General features: G+C 36.9%; 1 pseudogene; it reads left to right on the top strand.

The window, feature by feature from the left end:
* The first annotated feature begins 251 nt into the window (after window positions 1–251).
* LOC116111528 lies at window positions 252–7,662 on the top strand (annotated as a pseudogene).
* Window positions 7,663–15,430: the final 7,768 nt, after the last annotated feature.

The raw sequence follows: 15,430 nt of genomic DNA, 5'->3' as shown, positions 1-15,430 counted from the left end.
GGAAACGTGGGAAAGTGCTTAGGAGTGGGAAAGGTGGCTGAGCCCCATGTTTTGAAGCTCCAAAGCAACCCCATGCAGCAATGTGGGGGCAAGCTACGGAAAATCTGGGTGTGGTACGATGAAGCCTTTAACTTGTGGCCTTCGGTAGCAAAGCATAATGTGCAAATATGGGGACTGAGCCCCATGCACGGGCTACCAAGCCAAAGCCCATGATAAGCACGCGACGTTTTCTACCTATATAGTGCTAATGCATGGCTGCGTGTGTGTACCTCGGGCATGGTTCGATGCCCCCACCTAGCGCTAGCAACGCTGTGACTGAGCCCCATGCATGGGTTAATGTGGGAAATGGGTTAGGTTGTGGGAAGGTGGCTCGAGCACCATGTTTTAAGCTCCAAAGCAACCCCATGCAGCAATCTGTGGGCAGGCTACGAGAAAATTGGGTGTAGTGCAATGAAGCCTCTGCCTTGTGGCCTTTGGGAGCAAAGCAATAATTCGCGAAAAGTGGAGATTGAGCCCCATGCACGGGTTCCAAAGCCAACGCCATGATAAAGATGTGGCATTTTCTGCCTATATAGTGCCAATGCATGGCTGCGCTGCGGTACCCAGGCATGGTTCGATGCCCCCACCTAGCGCTAGCAACGTTGTGACTGAGCCCCATGCACGGGTTGCCAAACGAACACCCATGATAAGCACGTGACATTTTCTACCTATATAGTGCTGATGTATGGCTAAGTGAGGCATCCTCGGGCATGGTTGATGCCCCAATGTCGCTACAAACAATTCGGTTGGTTTGGGGGGGCGATCGTTGTGCTTGTGGCATGGTGGATGTCCCGGTTGCCGTTGCCTGTTGAAGGCTTGTGGACGACCCCCATGTAAGGGTGATCCTAAGTTTTCTTGTGCGCCTCGCCTTGCAGGTTTATTGGCCTGTGTATCATAGTGCAAGGGATGCGTACGGTGATCGGGCATGGTGAGATGCCCGCAACTAGGGGTTATCGGTTCTGGGTTCCCTACACTTTTGAAAGGAACCGGAACTGGAACCGACGGTTCCGGTTCCTAGATACCCAGAACCGGAACCATGGTTCCGGTTTGGGTACCTGTAAAATTCATATCCCCCCCCCCCCCCCCCCCCCCCCCCCCCCCCCCCCCCCCCCCCCCCCCCCCCCCAAATTTTTAAAATAACAAAAAAAACTCTTAAAAACTTACAAATACCCCCCACTTGGCACTTGTTATAACAAAATTAAAATTATAAATTTCAAATTTCAACTCCAAAAATAAATAATCCATGAAAATCACAAATTCAAAATTAAAATATTACAATACTAGTTGAAAATCACAAATTCAAAATAAAATATACAATACTCCGTTGAAATCACAAATTCAAAATATAAACTCCAAACTAAAACGATGAAATTACATAAAATATAAAATAAGTAACATAACAATTAACAATATCCAAATATGAAAAAATAAAAATATCTCATGCTCCATGCTCTAAATTGCTTGCCTCATGTGCATTAATTTCTACAAAACAGATACAAGAAAATCAATTAGTAAGTTCAAAATATTGAATACAATAATTTGGGAATAAATTAACTAAATATGAAATAAAAGAATGATATTATTTTGTTACCTGAGTCATAACTTTCTGCATGGGTGTTTCTCTTGTGTTCTATAAAAACAGTAAAATTGCCACAGGCAAACATAAAGTAAAAATGCTTTAGAACACTCGAAATTCAAGTTGAGCAGTGTAATAAATAAGAGATATAATTCACACGTCTACAACTAAGCACAAACAACATTGATACAGAGATAAAAAGACTTATTTTTCCTATTAACAACAGCATTAGAAAACAACTCCATGTTTAAATAATTTAAAAATAACTTCCAAACAAGGACTGACAATTTATACACCAGGTATGAATGCTACAAGGAAACTTACTGAACCTTCAGTCACCAATAATATAGAGGTTCACAATGAGTAAATAAAATCATATCAAAATGCCATGTTTAATGTTGTCCCATTTGGGGAAGACAAAATTCCAGCAGAAATGCAATAGAAGCTAAACTAAAAACATGGCGAAGTCACATGCTTTTTGAGAGAAAGAGGATCAATATAGGCTGTCAATCTTTTGATTAATTAATGTGGCTGGAGTTTCTTTCTTGTTGAGATTTTGTGTTCTATATTTGTACTTGAAATTTAGGAGCTGAAGATCAATCATTCTAAGGCAACATAGATGCAGGGATAAAAATCACTTAACCACTATAATAATACCTAAATTCCTATTCTTTTTATTGAGCTGTCCAATAAAAAAATCCTGATATACATACACGGAAAAACATCTCAACAGCGCACTAAACACTTTAACTAATAAATAATGAACTCAAAGCTTCCCAATTTGTATCTTCCGACTACCAATTCATAACACTAATTCTTGCAACAGGTTAACACATTGTGTGTAGCAAACAAAACTCTCACAACCCAAAACAACAACACGTTTACGCCTATAAATTCAAACACGCATAACATTTCTTAAAATAAAAGTCCTGTCCGGGCTTGCCGTTGCTCATGCTTTCACTTCAAAACTCTATGATGCTTGCTTTAGCTTGAAGTTTTTGCACCCAATACTCACAATACTCAGCAATAGCAAGATATAAAAATCAAATCTATCACAAATAAACCCAAAGCTAACTTGATAACCACTTTTTCACAATAATTAATCAGTACACACATCAGAGAAATAAGGATATAAAGTTCATTTATGGTTAAATAAAATAAAAATAAAATTAAAAGAAAGAAATGGAAATTACTTTAAGAAAATGGAGTGCTTAGTGTCTTCTTCTAAATTCCAAGGATCACACTCACCAAACAAATTAAAAGCAGAAAAAGCTAAAGTTTTTGCCTTGATCTGAAGTGAGTGGACAGAGAGCAAGAGCAGACGAAGATCGTGAGAAAGGGAAGAAAGAAAATGAAATTTTTTGCCCATTTTTATACGTGACAGGTAAATTGCAAACCCCCACTCTTAATAATATTTCATTTAGTCCGCATTCCGGTTCCGGTTTGGTTCTTGACTGTAGAAATCGAAACTGGAACCATACGAGTCGGTTCCAGATTTCAAACTAAATCTACCCGTTGACGATCGGTTCTGGTAGAACCAGAACCAAACCCCGGGTACCCAACGGTTCCGGTTGCGAAGGTTTTTGAATACCCATACCGCAACGCATTTGCTGCTCTTTAATTTTACCTTATAATGAGAAAAAGAAGAGAAGAAATTTATGCATGAAAGTGATTTTTAGAAACCATTTTTTGTTTTTTAATTTCATATTCTCAATTTGTTTGAAAATTACTAATTATATGAAAACAATACAAGATCATACAAAGAGACAACCTCTATCTTTAAAATCTCTCTCTCTCTTTTTCCTTCTTTTAAGGGTAGGGATTATCTCTTATATGACTTTTTGTATGTCTCCTTATAAGGTAGTGTTACGCATTTCAGATACTAAATTCTACTACTCTTGTCTCCTGAGTTTCATTGCCTCGTTCTTTTTCTAAATTTTTTCATTTGGTTAAATCAAATTTTAAACAAGTTCATATAATTAATAGCCATCCCAAACCAAATTACCAAACTTTCTTTATATTTGACTTAAACTGACTAGATTCCCAGATTCTTCAATTGAAAAAACCAAAATCCTTTTTTGTTTCTGAAGATGAATCCAACTTGAACATGTTTACAACTTCAACGCTTGTATTTGAACGCCAAAACCTTCTCTGTTAAATCTCAAAACATAACATTCCAGTCTTCCCTCGAAATCTCTCATACTCTTCTTCTCGGTCAGGGCTTTTTTTTTTTTTTTAAATTTAATATTTGTTTTTCTTAGTAGTAATTTTAATGATATTGTACTTAGATTGATTTATAGGATTCCCAGTTCGTTTTGACTCGGATTGGGTGTAAGTGCTCTTTTATATATTATTTATTTCCCTTAAACTATCCGTTTAGTATCATTTTTATTTATATTGGCTTCGATGTGGGTGTATTTTATTTTTTTATTGTTTTGAAGTAAAAATTAGGAGCTCAAGACATTTGGGATCAAATCTTTGTCAGAGAATTTTCGGGTTCTTTTGATCAAAATTCAGATCAGAATTATGTTACTGGACCTATAAGGTTTTTGATTTATATTTTACAATACTTATGATTTTACCAATTTATAAATTTGTGCTCTAGTGGATAACTTTCAATCAACTAAAATCGTTTTTTTATTAACATTATCTGTTAATTAATGAAAGAATGATGCACACAGTTTTCTTTAGGTTTAGGGTTTAGAGTTGTAATATAAGGAGCGGAATATTAGTCAATCCAGTTGAGTCTTAAACATTAATTTTTTCTAATACTGAATCTTTCGAGTGTTTACTGGTCGCTTGAACTTCTTTTTTACTTTGAATTTATATCTGTATTATGATTCATATGTATAGTATAAAGAGTAATTTTTAGGCCATACTGATAGCAGCTTCTGCGTTCCTCGTTGTGTGGTTAAGCAGGAGAATAATTTTGTTAATATATTGAAGCAATCAAATACCCTTTGCCCCATGTAGTCATTGCTAGCACAGTGTGGCTCTTGTCTTTCACATTTTTCATGGTGGTTAAGAAGGTATGTGAATGCTAATGCCTTGTTTAAAAACTCTGTGGTGACATTTATCTGCTTTGACCAACGAACATGAGAGGATAGTTGCTATATCTTTTTATTTCTGTGCAATTCTAAGAGATCACTGGAATGAGTAACAGGAAGAAAAGCAGGTGTGACCTGTTTATACTGGACCATAAAGCATCATTTTAAATATAAATTTGGGAATCTGTTAGGTGACATCAATGTTGCTAAGAAAAGATCTAGACAAGGTGAGTGAGGAAGATTGTGGCTAAATTTGAAACGACTGAAACAAAAAACTTATATACTGTTTTAAGATAATATAATTATATGGGAGTGGTGGGCAAACCGTGTTCAGTTCACCGACCTTGGCCTGCGGCCGTTAGTGCATATCGATAAACTGACAACGATCTTCTTTCTTGTCTTTCTTACAAAACTATATATAATATTATATAATATATAAGATATATATATATATATATCTATTTTTGTTCAGAATCTCAGATTGCATTTTTCCTGGAGCTGCCTTCTTTTGCTTCCATCAATTTTACTTTCATTAAACTTGTTAGAATGATGTGCTTGAGGGGAAGAATCATCAATAAGAGGAAAGAGTAGGTGTTGTCTGATTTCTCACTTGATTTTGTTTCTTGTCTGAGGTGCAAGTGGATACCTTTTGTCCTGATGAGATTTTCCTATTGTTTCTTTTAAATCCAAATGAGGAGAAGCTAGTCCTGTGGGCAATGAGGGTGTTTTAAAAGTTGTTGGAAATGCACAAATTGACGTAGTAGCATTTTTTTCAAAACACTCCTGTGAATCAGTTTACGTGCTTCCATTTGATATGTAATATTTGCTACTTGAGAAACTTTTTGCAACTTCTGAGGATTCAAATCATTTTTTCTTATCACTGATTCACTGATTTAGGACATTGAAACTCAGTGCTATGATGACAAATTTCATATGAAAAGTATTGCTACATGTGAAGTAAATTCTTCAAGGAAATATTATGCTTATGATTCTATTTTAATCTATTTGTAGGTACTATGCTCCAGCATTAGGGTTTCTGATGTTTGCAGTTGGGGTTAAATCCAGCGAAAGGATTTCTTGAAGCCTCAAGAGACCAGCAGCTATTTTTTGCAGGTTATGTTGGCCAGTTTGGGTGGAAGCCTATTCTAGGATATATTTTTGGCATAATATTCAGTAACAGTTTTTGGACTTCCTACTTCCATAGGTGAGGTTTTGTTTTGTCTAACCTCAAAAGAGTTGACAGTGTAGTGTGAAGGCATAATGCAAACATGAATCAGGTGCGGGGATTATGTTGGTTTCTGTGTTAGTGTGCTCAGCTCTCCAATTATGCTACTTTTGACAGACCCTCTTGCCCCTCTAAGCATTGTTATGACATCATTGTCTACTGCTACTGCGGTTGTTGTTACACCAACTCTATCACTCTTGCTTATTGGGAAGAGATTGCCTGTTGATGTTAAAGGAATGGTTTCCAGCATTTTGCAGATTGTAGTTGCACCCAGTTGGAGGCTTGCTTTGAATCGGTGAGATATTAACTGAAGGTAAAATTGCTTGAAGTGAGAATTATTTGAGAGGTCCTCAACCTGGCTCATATATCTGTGCCTACAGGTTCCTCTCCCCGCTTTTCTAAATGTATCGTCCATTTTGCCTCCACTGTCAGTGCTTGTGACAGCTTGCTGTGTTGGGCACCACTTTGCCATTAACATGGAGTCCGTTATGTCCCCTTTTGGTGTAACTATTTTGTCGCTCAAATTGCATTCCACTGTCAGCATTTGTGGCAGGATATATTCTTACTGGCTTACCTTCCGTGAGGGCACATGATGTGAAAGCGCTGCAAAGAACACTATCGTTTGAGACAGGTATGATGTTTGAAATTATAAAAACTAATAGTCTTCTACCTGACGTTTTTCCTTTTACAGGAATGCAGAGCAGTCTCCTAGCTCTTGCACTTGCTAATGGTTTTCCAAGATCACTTGTGAGTGTGCCGCCAGCAATCTCTGTAAGTCAATGACTTTTTGTTTGAACTAGTTCTTGCCATTGAGTTGTGAATAGAAAAATCTGGTGCTAATCAGTCTTTTTTATTTTTATATGCGAAAAATCTTTGTACTTGGTACAGATATTAACAAACTACCAAATACACCACAGATAACTTTGTTTTTTTTTTATTTTGTTTTATTTTTTTATTTTGAGTTCTATTATTTTATTTTTTCTTTTTATTTTTATTTTTTTTTTTTTTTTTTTTTTTTTTTTTAATTTTTTGTTTTTTTTTTTTTTCTTTTTTTTTTTTTTTTATTTATTATTTTTTTTTTTTTTTGTTTTTTTTGCAATCGTTTTTCTTTTGTATTGTTTTTTTTTTTTTTTTTTTTTCTTTTTTTATTTTTTTTTGTTTTTATTTTTATTTTTTTTCTTTTTTTTTCTTTTTGTTTTTTTTTTTTTTTTCTTTTTTTTATTTTTTTTTTATTTCAGTATTAGCGAAGTTTGTATATGTATCGGTTGTATGCATACCAAAGAGAAGATTAAATGGTTAAGTCTATCCCAAAGTTTCCCATTTCTTTTTTCTAGATGACTGTGTTATTGTGCTCTGGATATTCTATTCAATACCACAAATGAATTGGATGAGGTTCAGCTTTTGGGAAGGGCATGAGATTATCATACTCTTTGACCTTTGCCTGGAAGTTGGGATTTAGAATATAGAAATTTATTGATTTAATTGTGCTTGAGTTGTGCAACATCATTATATAGATTTATGCACCTTTGCTTATAAAAGTCGATCAACAAGGAGAGGTTGCTTCATTAGAGATGTGGTTAACTGTATGATGTGGTAAAAGAAGTAGCTGCATGATGTTATATTTGACAGATTTTCTTTATTGTCTATAAATTGGCTGGCTTTAGCATCCACATATGAATTTGATAAGTCCCGTTTTTTTTTTATGAGATGTACAGACTGTAATCATGTCGTTGATGGGGTTTCTCTTGTCATGTTGGGCTAAGAAAAAAGAATAGCAAGCAATTCAGAGGTCCTGCAAGTGTGATGTATCGAAAATTGTACTCCATTACACTTTGGAGCATGGCTCTGTCTGGTGCCGCAGCTATTGAAAGGCTCTTAAAGATGAAGTCATTGAGGCGCTCTTTGATCATTGAAAGAATTGAACACGTTCATCATACATCAGTTTAGATCCTGATCATAAGGTAACAATTTATTTTATTTTAGAAAAGACAAAAATATGTTAGGAGAGAGTCAGGAGTAAACAATTCTGTGACTTCTCATGTATAAGTGAGCTGAAGGAAGATGCATTTATTTGGGTTGATATTGCATGTGATTGTCATAAAGTTTATATTTAATCTGATGATTGAAATTATCTCCGCTGCTTTAATTTTTGCTAAATAGGGGTGGGGAAAAAAAAGAATCGAAACCGAACCGAAAAAACTGGTCTGAAAATTCGGTTTTTTTTTTTTCGGATTTGGTTCAGTTCGTTCGGGGAATGGATAATTTCAGTTTTCAAAAAATACAAACGGTGATCGAAGCGGAACTAAACCAAGTCTAACTCTCTTCCACTAGTGCAGCCGTCCAGGACGGTATATTTTCATCTCTCTCAAACCCTCTGTCTTTTGCGGCGACAAAAGCACTCAAATTTATCAACTCTCTGTCAGTCTCCATCTCTTTTTGACCTTATGTAGTTTGAATCAAGTTCTTTCTTCATTTTCCTAGATTTTCCTTCTTTTGTTCCTTTTTAAATATATTAACTCCAAACCAAGCCTCTGTTATTTTTTTTTGATCAATCAATCTATAAATGGCAGATGTTATTCGGGTATCTTCATTTCAGTCGCTTCGTTTTTCGTTTTCTTGGTTCTGGGTTCTTCGCCTCCACGTTGAATTCCCTCGCACGTATTCAGATTATAGATAAGAAAAATATCCTCTTGTTATTCTTCTGCTGCTGGTTTTCTCGCCTTTCTTTCACACCCAGGAAGCACTTTCTCTCTTTCAATGTCATACCACTTGCCGTTTTAATATAATGTTTGCTTATTATCTTCTTTCTTTTTGTAATCATTAAGTCTTTGAAATTTTGAATACCAGGCCCATTGGAATAAACATGTTTAAAAAGAAATTGGGTTAAAATGGAGGGTTTGATTGAATTGGGCCAAACTAGTCTAACTCCTTTGAAGATTGGTTTAAATTGGTTAACTGATTAATCGATTTTTTAGTTTGGTTAGAAACTGACTCAAGTAGAAAACGGTTCCGTTTCGATTCAGTTTTTCACTTGAACCGAAATCCGGTTCGATTATGGGTAGGGTGAACCAATTTGGTTACCGATTTTTTCTGCCTATGACTAACACATAAATAATACAGACACCCCAAACTCCGTAATTTCCCGTACATCATACAAAATGATTAAATTTCCTTATTTATCTAATAAGGTTTTAAAATTACTATTCACCCCTAAAAAAATTTGAAACTTTACTTATTCATCCCCAATAAAATTTCATCAGATTGTTTCATTTCACATGTAAAGCCTAAATGCCAATTACCCAATAAAGAGCAATAAACGTTTCCCATGCACAGGAAATTTAAACTATTTCGAGCAATCATCAATCTCCCAAGAAATCAAATTTTCCCGCTTCTTCCCAAACCTTCCCAAAGCCATAGTAAGCCTCCGGTGATCTCGATTTTGTGAATTCTTAGAGTGAAGTGAGGCTAAGAGTTCTTTGTGGTGTTAAAATGAAGCCGGTTGTGAGTGGAAAAGTGCTTAATGTTGTCAAGGGTGGATTTGTTCAAGTCAAGATGGTGAAGGTCTCGGGTTCTAGCAACTCTTTGTATGAGGAGGGTGAAATTATTTGGGTTGCCAATGACGCTTATTCCCAAGTGGGTATCAATGGTACTCATGAAAAAGAGTGTGGAAATGTGTGGTAGGAAGGAAAAGTCTAATAGTGTGGATGAGTCGGTTAAGGTGAGTGAGCCTACTAGCAATGGATGGTTTCTTGCTAAGGGAATTGGGTTGTAAAATAGAAAACCTGGTTTCTAATGCTCCTTCAAACCCAAAAGCTTGAGAATAATCTCTTTCTTCTGAGAAGTCAAATGTGGGGCTGGAATATTTCAAACCGGGCATGATCAAAGAAGGAACTAAAATTTGTGTCTCTCGAAGGAAGTTGCTGATATGGGATTTGAAACATGGAGCAATTGTCTGTGGGTTTTTTCTGGGAAAGAAGTACCTTATGAAGAACTTTGAGGACAAAATTGGAAAGATATGTTGGTAAGTGCGGTTATCCAATGGCAAGCTGGTTACATTTTAATTCTCGGACGAGTTATCGAAAAATGAGGTTATGGAGAATGGCCCGTGGTTCATTGGTGGCCAATTACTCTCTTTTTGAAGCAATGGGGTCCCAATATGAATTCCTGCAATAATGGTGTGTGACTAAAGTGCCTATTGGACCAAGCTTGATGGGATTCCTCTAGAATTTTGGACTTCAAGGTGCTTAGTTATGTTGCAAGTGCCGTGGGTGTCCCCTTCCATGTGCATACTATAACCAAAGCTGGAGAAAGGTTAGAATTTGCTAAGGTATGTGTTGAACTTGATTCTTCCTCGGATTTCAAAGAAGTGTTTGAGCTTGAATTGTCAAATGGGGAGGTGGTTGATATTAGAGTTGAATACGCTTGGAAACCTATTGTGTGTGCTTGGTGCAAAAGCTTCGGTCATGATCAAAAGCAATGCTTGTATGCTCCTAAAGTACTCCCTTGACTGATGTTGTTAAGAAGACCCCTATTTCATAAGAATGGAAACAAGCCCTCCTAAAAGAAGTTGTTGAGAAAGAAGTGAGGGAGGAGGATTTAGTCCCTTACAAAAGCAGCCTTTAGTAATCAAGGTAAAGAGGTGAGTATCTCTAACCCCCACATGAACCAATTGTGGCCTTACCATAGAGGGTATTGATCTAGTAATGTGGGTGGCAAGGAGATTTTTGTCGGTAATAGTGGTGATGATGAAGGTGGAATGAGTGGCGTAAAAGTGGACTATCTTGAGAAAGGTCGTGTGAGGTGATTTTGGGTACAAATAGGTCGAGGAAGTTGAGGGAGAGGATAAGGGTTCTTGATACGTTTACAAGTCCTAAAACACTTGTAAACATGAGTGGACAAGGAATACAAGTCCTAAAACACTTGCTAATTCAGTTGAATCAAAGAGTTTTTTCACAGTCCTAAAACACTGGATTGTGGGTGTGGAAAGCATTGGAGGAGATTCGGCCCAGCAAGTTCCAAGGGGAGAGAGAGCCCAAGCACTTTGGCCCAAACCATTCCAAGTCCAAGCCCAACAAAGGAAGAGCAAGGCCACCAAGAGAGAAGCCCAAGTGTTGAAGTGAGCCCATTCGGCCCAATTCTCATTCCAAATGGGAAAGTCCACTTGAACCCTTATTGGATCCATTTGCAAGATCTTCAAGGCCCAATCTCTTACACCCTTATTGAGACTTGATTAGGATCATTGATCAAGTTTTGGGCTAATAAAGTGAGTTTTTTCAACTAATGGGGTGGTTAAAGACATGAACCCTAGAATTAAAGAATCATGTCCCTTTTGCATTAAATGGGTATGGCCTTATTTGAATGGAAGGTTTATAATTTTTGTGTAATATTTATTATTTCATTCCTTATATTGTATCTGTTGATTACTCTTAACCTTGTAATTGCCTATATAAAGGCAACTATTTTCCTTGTAAATTTAGTTCATGAAAATATCAAAAAGGTTTAACTATTGAGAGAACTTGTGTTCTTATTGAAATTCTTTATCCAAGTCTTGGCAAGGAGATTTGATGGTGAATCGATTCAAGTTGGTGGAGAATTCCTTATGCTGAAGTGTTCATTCTTGTTTAACCTAAAATTGCAAGTAAGTGTGACATGTCTCATTTGTGTTTGGCCGAATTTAAGCTTGAGTTAGGGATATTTTTGTGTTGTTTGTTGTTTCAAATTGGTTGGATTGGATCAGTGTATACTAACTTTGGTCACAAGAGAATCATATTAGGAGAGGATCTGACATTAGCTCACCTATAGTTACTTCCTTTGGAAACTTGAGGAGTGTTGATGAGAAAGATGGCAAGGAGAAGGGCATGTTAGCTTTTACTAGAAGTCAAAAGAAGAGATTGGCTAAAAAGGAGAAATCCTACCTAAAGCATTAGCCATGATTAAGTTTGCCGCGTGGAATATTAAGGGTCTTAATTCCCCTATTAAACAAAAGGAAGTCAGATTTTTTATTAGTAGTAAGAAATTGTGTTTATGTGCCATTTTAGAAACTAGAGTTAGGGAAAACAATAGGGATAGAATTAGGAGTTTGGTATTTAATAAATGGACAGTGGTTGACAACTATTCTTTTTGTGATAAGAGGTAGAATCTGGTTAGGTTGGAATGAGGAGGATGTGAGTGTGCAAGTCCTTCAAGGCTCAGCTCGGCTCAAACTTTTCATTGTAATGTTACGGTTCTCAAATCCAATAAAAGTTTTTTGTGTTCGGTTATCATGGGTCTAATAGTGTGGTTGAGCAGAAATTGTTATGGGAAGATCTTGTGTTGTTTGTAAGAGGGCGCGAACACAATCCATGGGCTATTATGGGAGACTTTAACTACATTAGAGGGATGAATGAGAAATTGGGGGGTTCTAACCAATGGAAACCACATTGGGGGGATTTTAATGAGATGTGTAACATGGCTGAGTTAGAGGATCTTTGCTCCATTGGAGCTTTCTTTACTTGGAACAATAAGGGTGACACTAATGGGAAAATGTGGTGCAAACTTGATAGGATGTTGTTCAATGAGAGATAGAATTTGTGTTTCCCTTCTTCTTATGTTGTATTTACCACCCCCAATATTTTTGATCATAGCCCAATGGTTGTGGATTGTGGGGTTCCTAATCAAGTTATGAAATCGCCGTTTAAGTTCTTTAATTGTTGGGCCGAAAGTGACAAGTTTCTTTCTTTAGTGGAGAATGCTTGGAAGTTGGAAGTGATTAGCAACCCGATGTTCAGGATGATCTGTTTAGCGTCCAAGAGAAGCTTCTTGCGGATCCACTTAATTATTCTTTTTACCATGAAGAAAAAGAGAAAGCAGCAAACTTATTCAAGTTATCAAGGACTGAAGAGTCTCTTGCCAAGGAAAAGGCTAGAGTTAAATGGCTCAAGGTGGGGGATTCTAATACTTCTTACTTTCATAAATCCATAAATGGGCACCAAAACCATAACAAGATTGTCTCCATTGAAGATGCATCGGGTAATGCAATTTGTGATAGTGTGCTTATTAAAGATGAGTTTGTGGGATTCTATAGAAACCTTTTTATGGAAGGTGACCTTAGAGATACTTTTGAGGGACTTGTTGAGATTTTCGCGTTGGTTATCACAATTGAGGAGGCCGCTTGTATGGTTGTTGAAGTTACTAGAGAAGAGTAAAAAAGACCATTTTTGAGATGAATAAGGACAAAGCCTTGGGCCCGGATGGGTATAGTTCCTTATTTTTTCCAAAGAGCTTGGGACATTGTGGGTGATGATATTGTGGCAGCTATCCAACATTTCTTCAAGTTCGGTGAGTTTCTCAAGGAAATGAATTGTACTATTATTACTCTTGTTCCCAAAAGGGACAACCCCTTCTCTTGTAATGATTTTTGGCCTATATCATGTTGCAACACCATCTATAAGTGAATCTCTAAGATCATGGCCAATAGAATAAAAAAGGGTGCTGTCAAAGTTTATTAGTAAAGCTCAAGTGGCTTTTGTAGGAGGTAGGTAAATTAGGGACAATGTTGTGCTTAGCCAAGAGCTCATCCATCATTACAATAGGAAATTGGACAAAGAAGGGAGATGTGCCATCAAGGTCGACTTAATGAAGGCTTATGATTCTTCGAGATGGGGCTTTATTATTGAAGTGCTTGAATGGTTTGGTTTTTTTTGAGATTTACTAGTTGGATTGAGGAATGCAAAAAATCCCCCAAATACTCTATTGCTCTTAATGTTGAGTTGGCAGGTTTCTTTGGAGGGTCAAGAGGGATTAGGCAAGGAGATCCTATTTCACCTTATCTCTTTGTTATTGCTATAGAAGTCCTATCTAGACTCTTGAATAGGGTCTCCACATCCCAAACATTCAAACACCATTGGTGTTGTAAGTCTTTAAATCTAACTCATCTTTGTTGTACAGATGATCTTTTGCTTTTTTGCCATTCAGATAAAGTTTCTCTTGTGTTGTTGAAAATAGCTTTGGATAAGTTCACATTATGGTCCGACCTCAAAGCCAATCCTAGCAAGAGCAATGTTTTCTTTTCTGGGGTCAAAGATGAAGAAAAAAAGGGTTTGTTATGTATCTTGGGGTTTGAGGAAAAGTCCCTTACGACGAAGTATTTGGGAGTGCCTTTTATTCCAAAGAAAATTAGCCATGTTGATTGCAAGCCATTGATGGATAAGATTTTGGCCCGAATTAAATCTTGGAAAAACAAGTTCCTTTCCTATGCCGGAAGGGTCACTCTTATCAAATCTTTCCTATCAAGTATCCAAGTTTATTGGTCTTCTTTATTGCTCCTTCCTTCCAAGATCCATGATGATATTGATGGTAAGCTTAGAGCTTTTTTTTTGGCCGAGGTCTGATTTGAAAACAACTAAGGCCAAGGTTGCTTGGGAGGAGGTTTGTTTACCGAAGGATGAAAATGGTCTTGGTATTTCGCGCTCTAAGGAATGGAACAAGGCGACTATGTTAAGACATGTTTGGAACATATCTCATGCCCAAAATAACTCTTGTTATGGGTGGATTGGGTCAAAGAGTATCTTATTGGTCGAAAAAAATTTTGGGACATGCAACCCCCAAAGGATGCCTCTTGGATTTAGAAGAGTTTACTCAAGTTGATAAGAGAAGCTAGGGATCAGATTTTTCATGTTATCGATAATGGACAACACACCTCTCTTTGGCATGATAATTGGCATCCTCTCGGCCATCTCAAGAGTAGATTTTGCTCCCGTATCACCTATGACTCCGGTATGCACTACAATGCAAATGTAGTGAAATTTGTGATGAAAAGAATTGGAAATGGCCCCCAGCAAACTCTTATGATCTTATTGATGTCAAAAATAATGTGGGGTTCCTCCCATTGGGCGATGAAGACAAAGTCATATGGAAACCATGCTTCTCGGAATGCTTCTCCATCAAATTGGCTTGGAGTGTTGTTAGAACCCATGGTTGCCGAGTGACTTGGGACAATTTAGTATGGTTTCCCAAAGCTATCCCAAGGCATTCCCTTACTGCTTGGATGGCTTGCAAGAACCACCTCACTACCAAAGATAAACTCATTAGGTATGGCTCTATCTCTAATGGTTTTTGTGGTTTTTGCAATGGGTTTATGGAAACTATGGATCATCTCTTCTTTGGTTGTGTGTTCTCTAGAAGCATTTGGGGCCACATTCTTAACTTGTGTTTGCTTGGTTATTCTTTGAGACCATGGGAGGATTACATTACACACCTTTCTTGCAAATGGAAGCCCAACAAGTTAAAATATGTGTTAGGGAAACTCAGTCTTGGGACCACCATTTATTGGATTCGGAGAGAAAGGACTAGTAGATTTTTTTGAGGTGTTTGTAAGGATGCCATAACAATACTGAATCTTTCGAGTGTTTACTGGTCGCTTGAACTGTTCTTTTTTATACTTTGAATTTTATACTGTATATGATCATATGTGTAATTAAAAGAGTAATTTTTAGGCCTATACTGATAGCAGCTTCTGCGTTCCTCGTTTTGTGTGGTTAAGCAGGAGAATAATTTTGTTAATAT

This window comes from Pistacia vera, unplaced genomic scaffold (assembly GCF_008641045.1).
Source record: "Pistacia vera cultivar Batoury unplaced genomic scaffold, PisVer_v2 Contig642, whole genome shotgun sequence".
In the NCBI taxonomy this organism is placed as follows: domain Eukaryota; kingdom Viridiplantae; phylum Streptophyta; class Magnoliopsida; order Sapindales; family Anacardiaceae; genus Pistacia; species Pistacia vera.
This window is presented reverse-complemented; position numbering and strand designations above follow the sequence as displayed.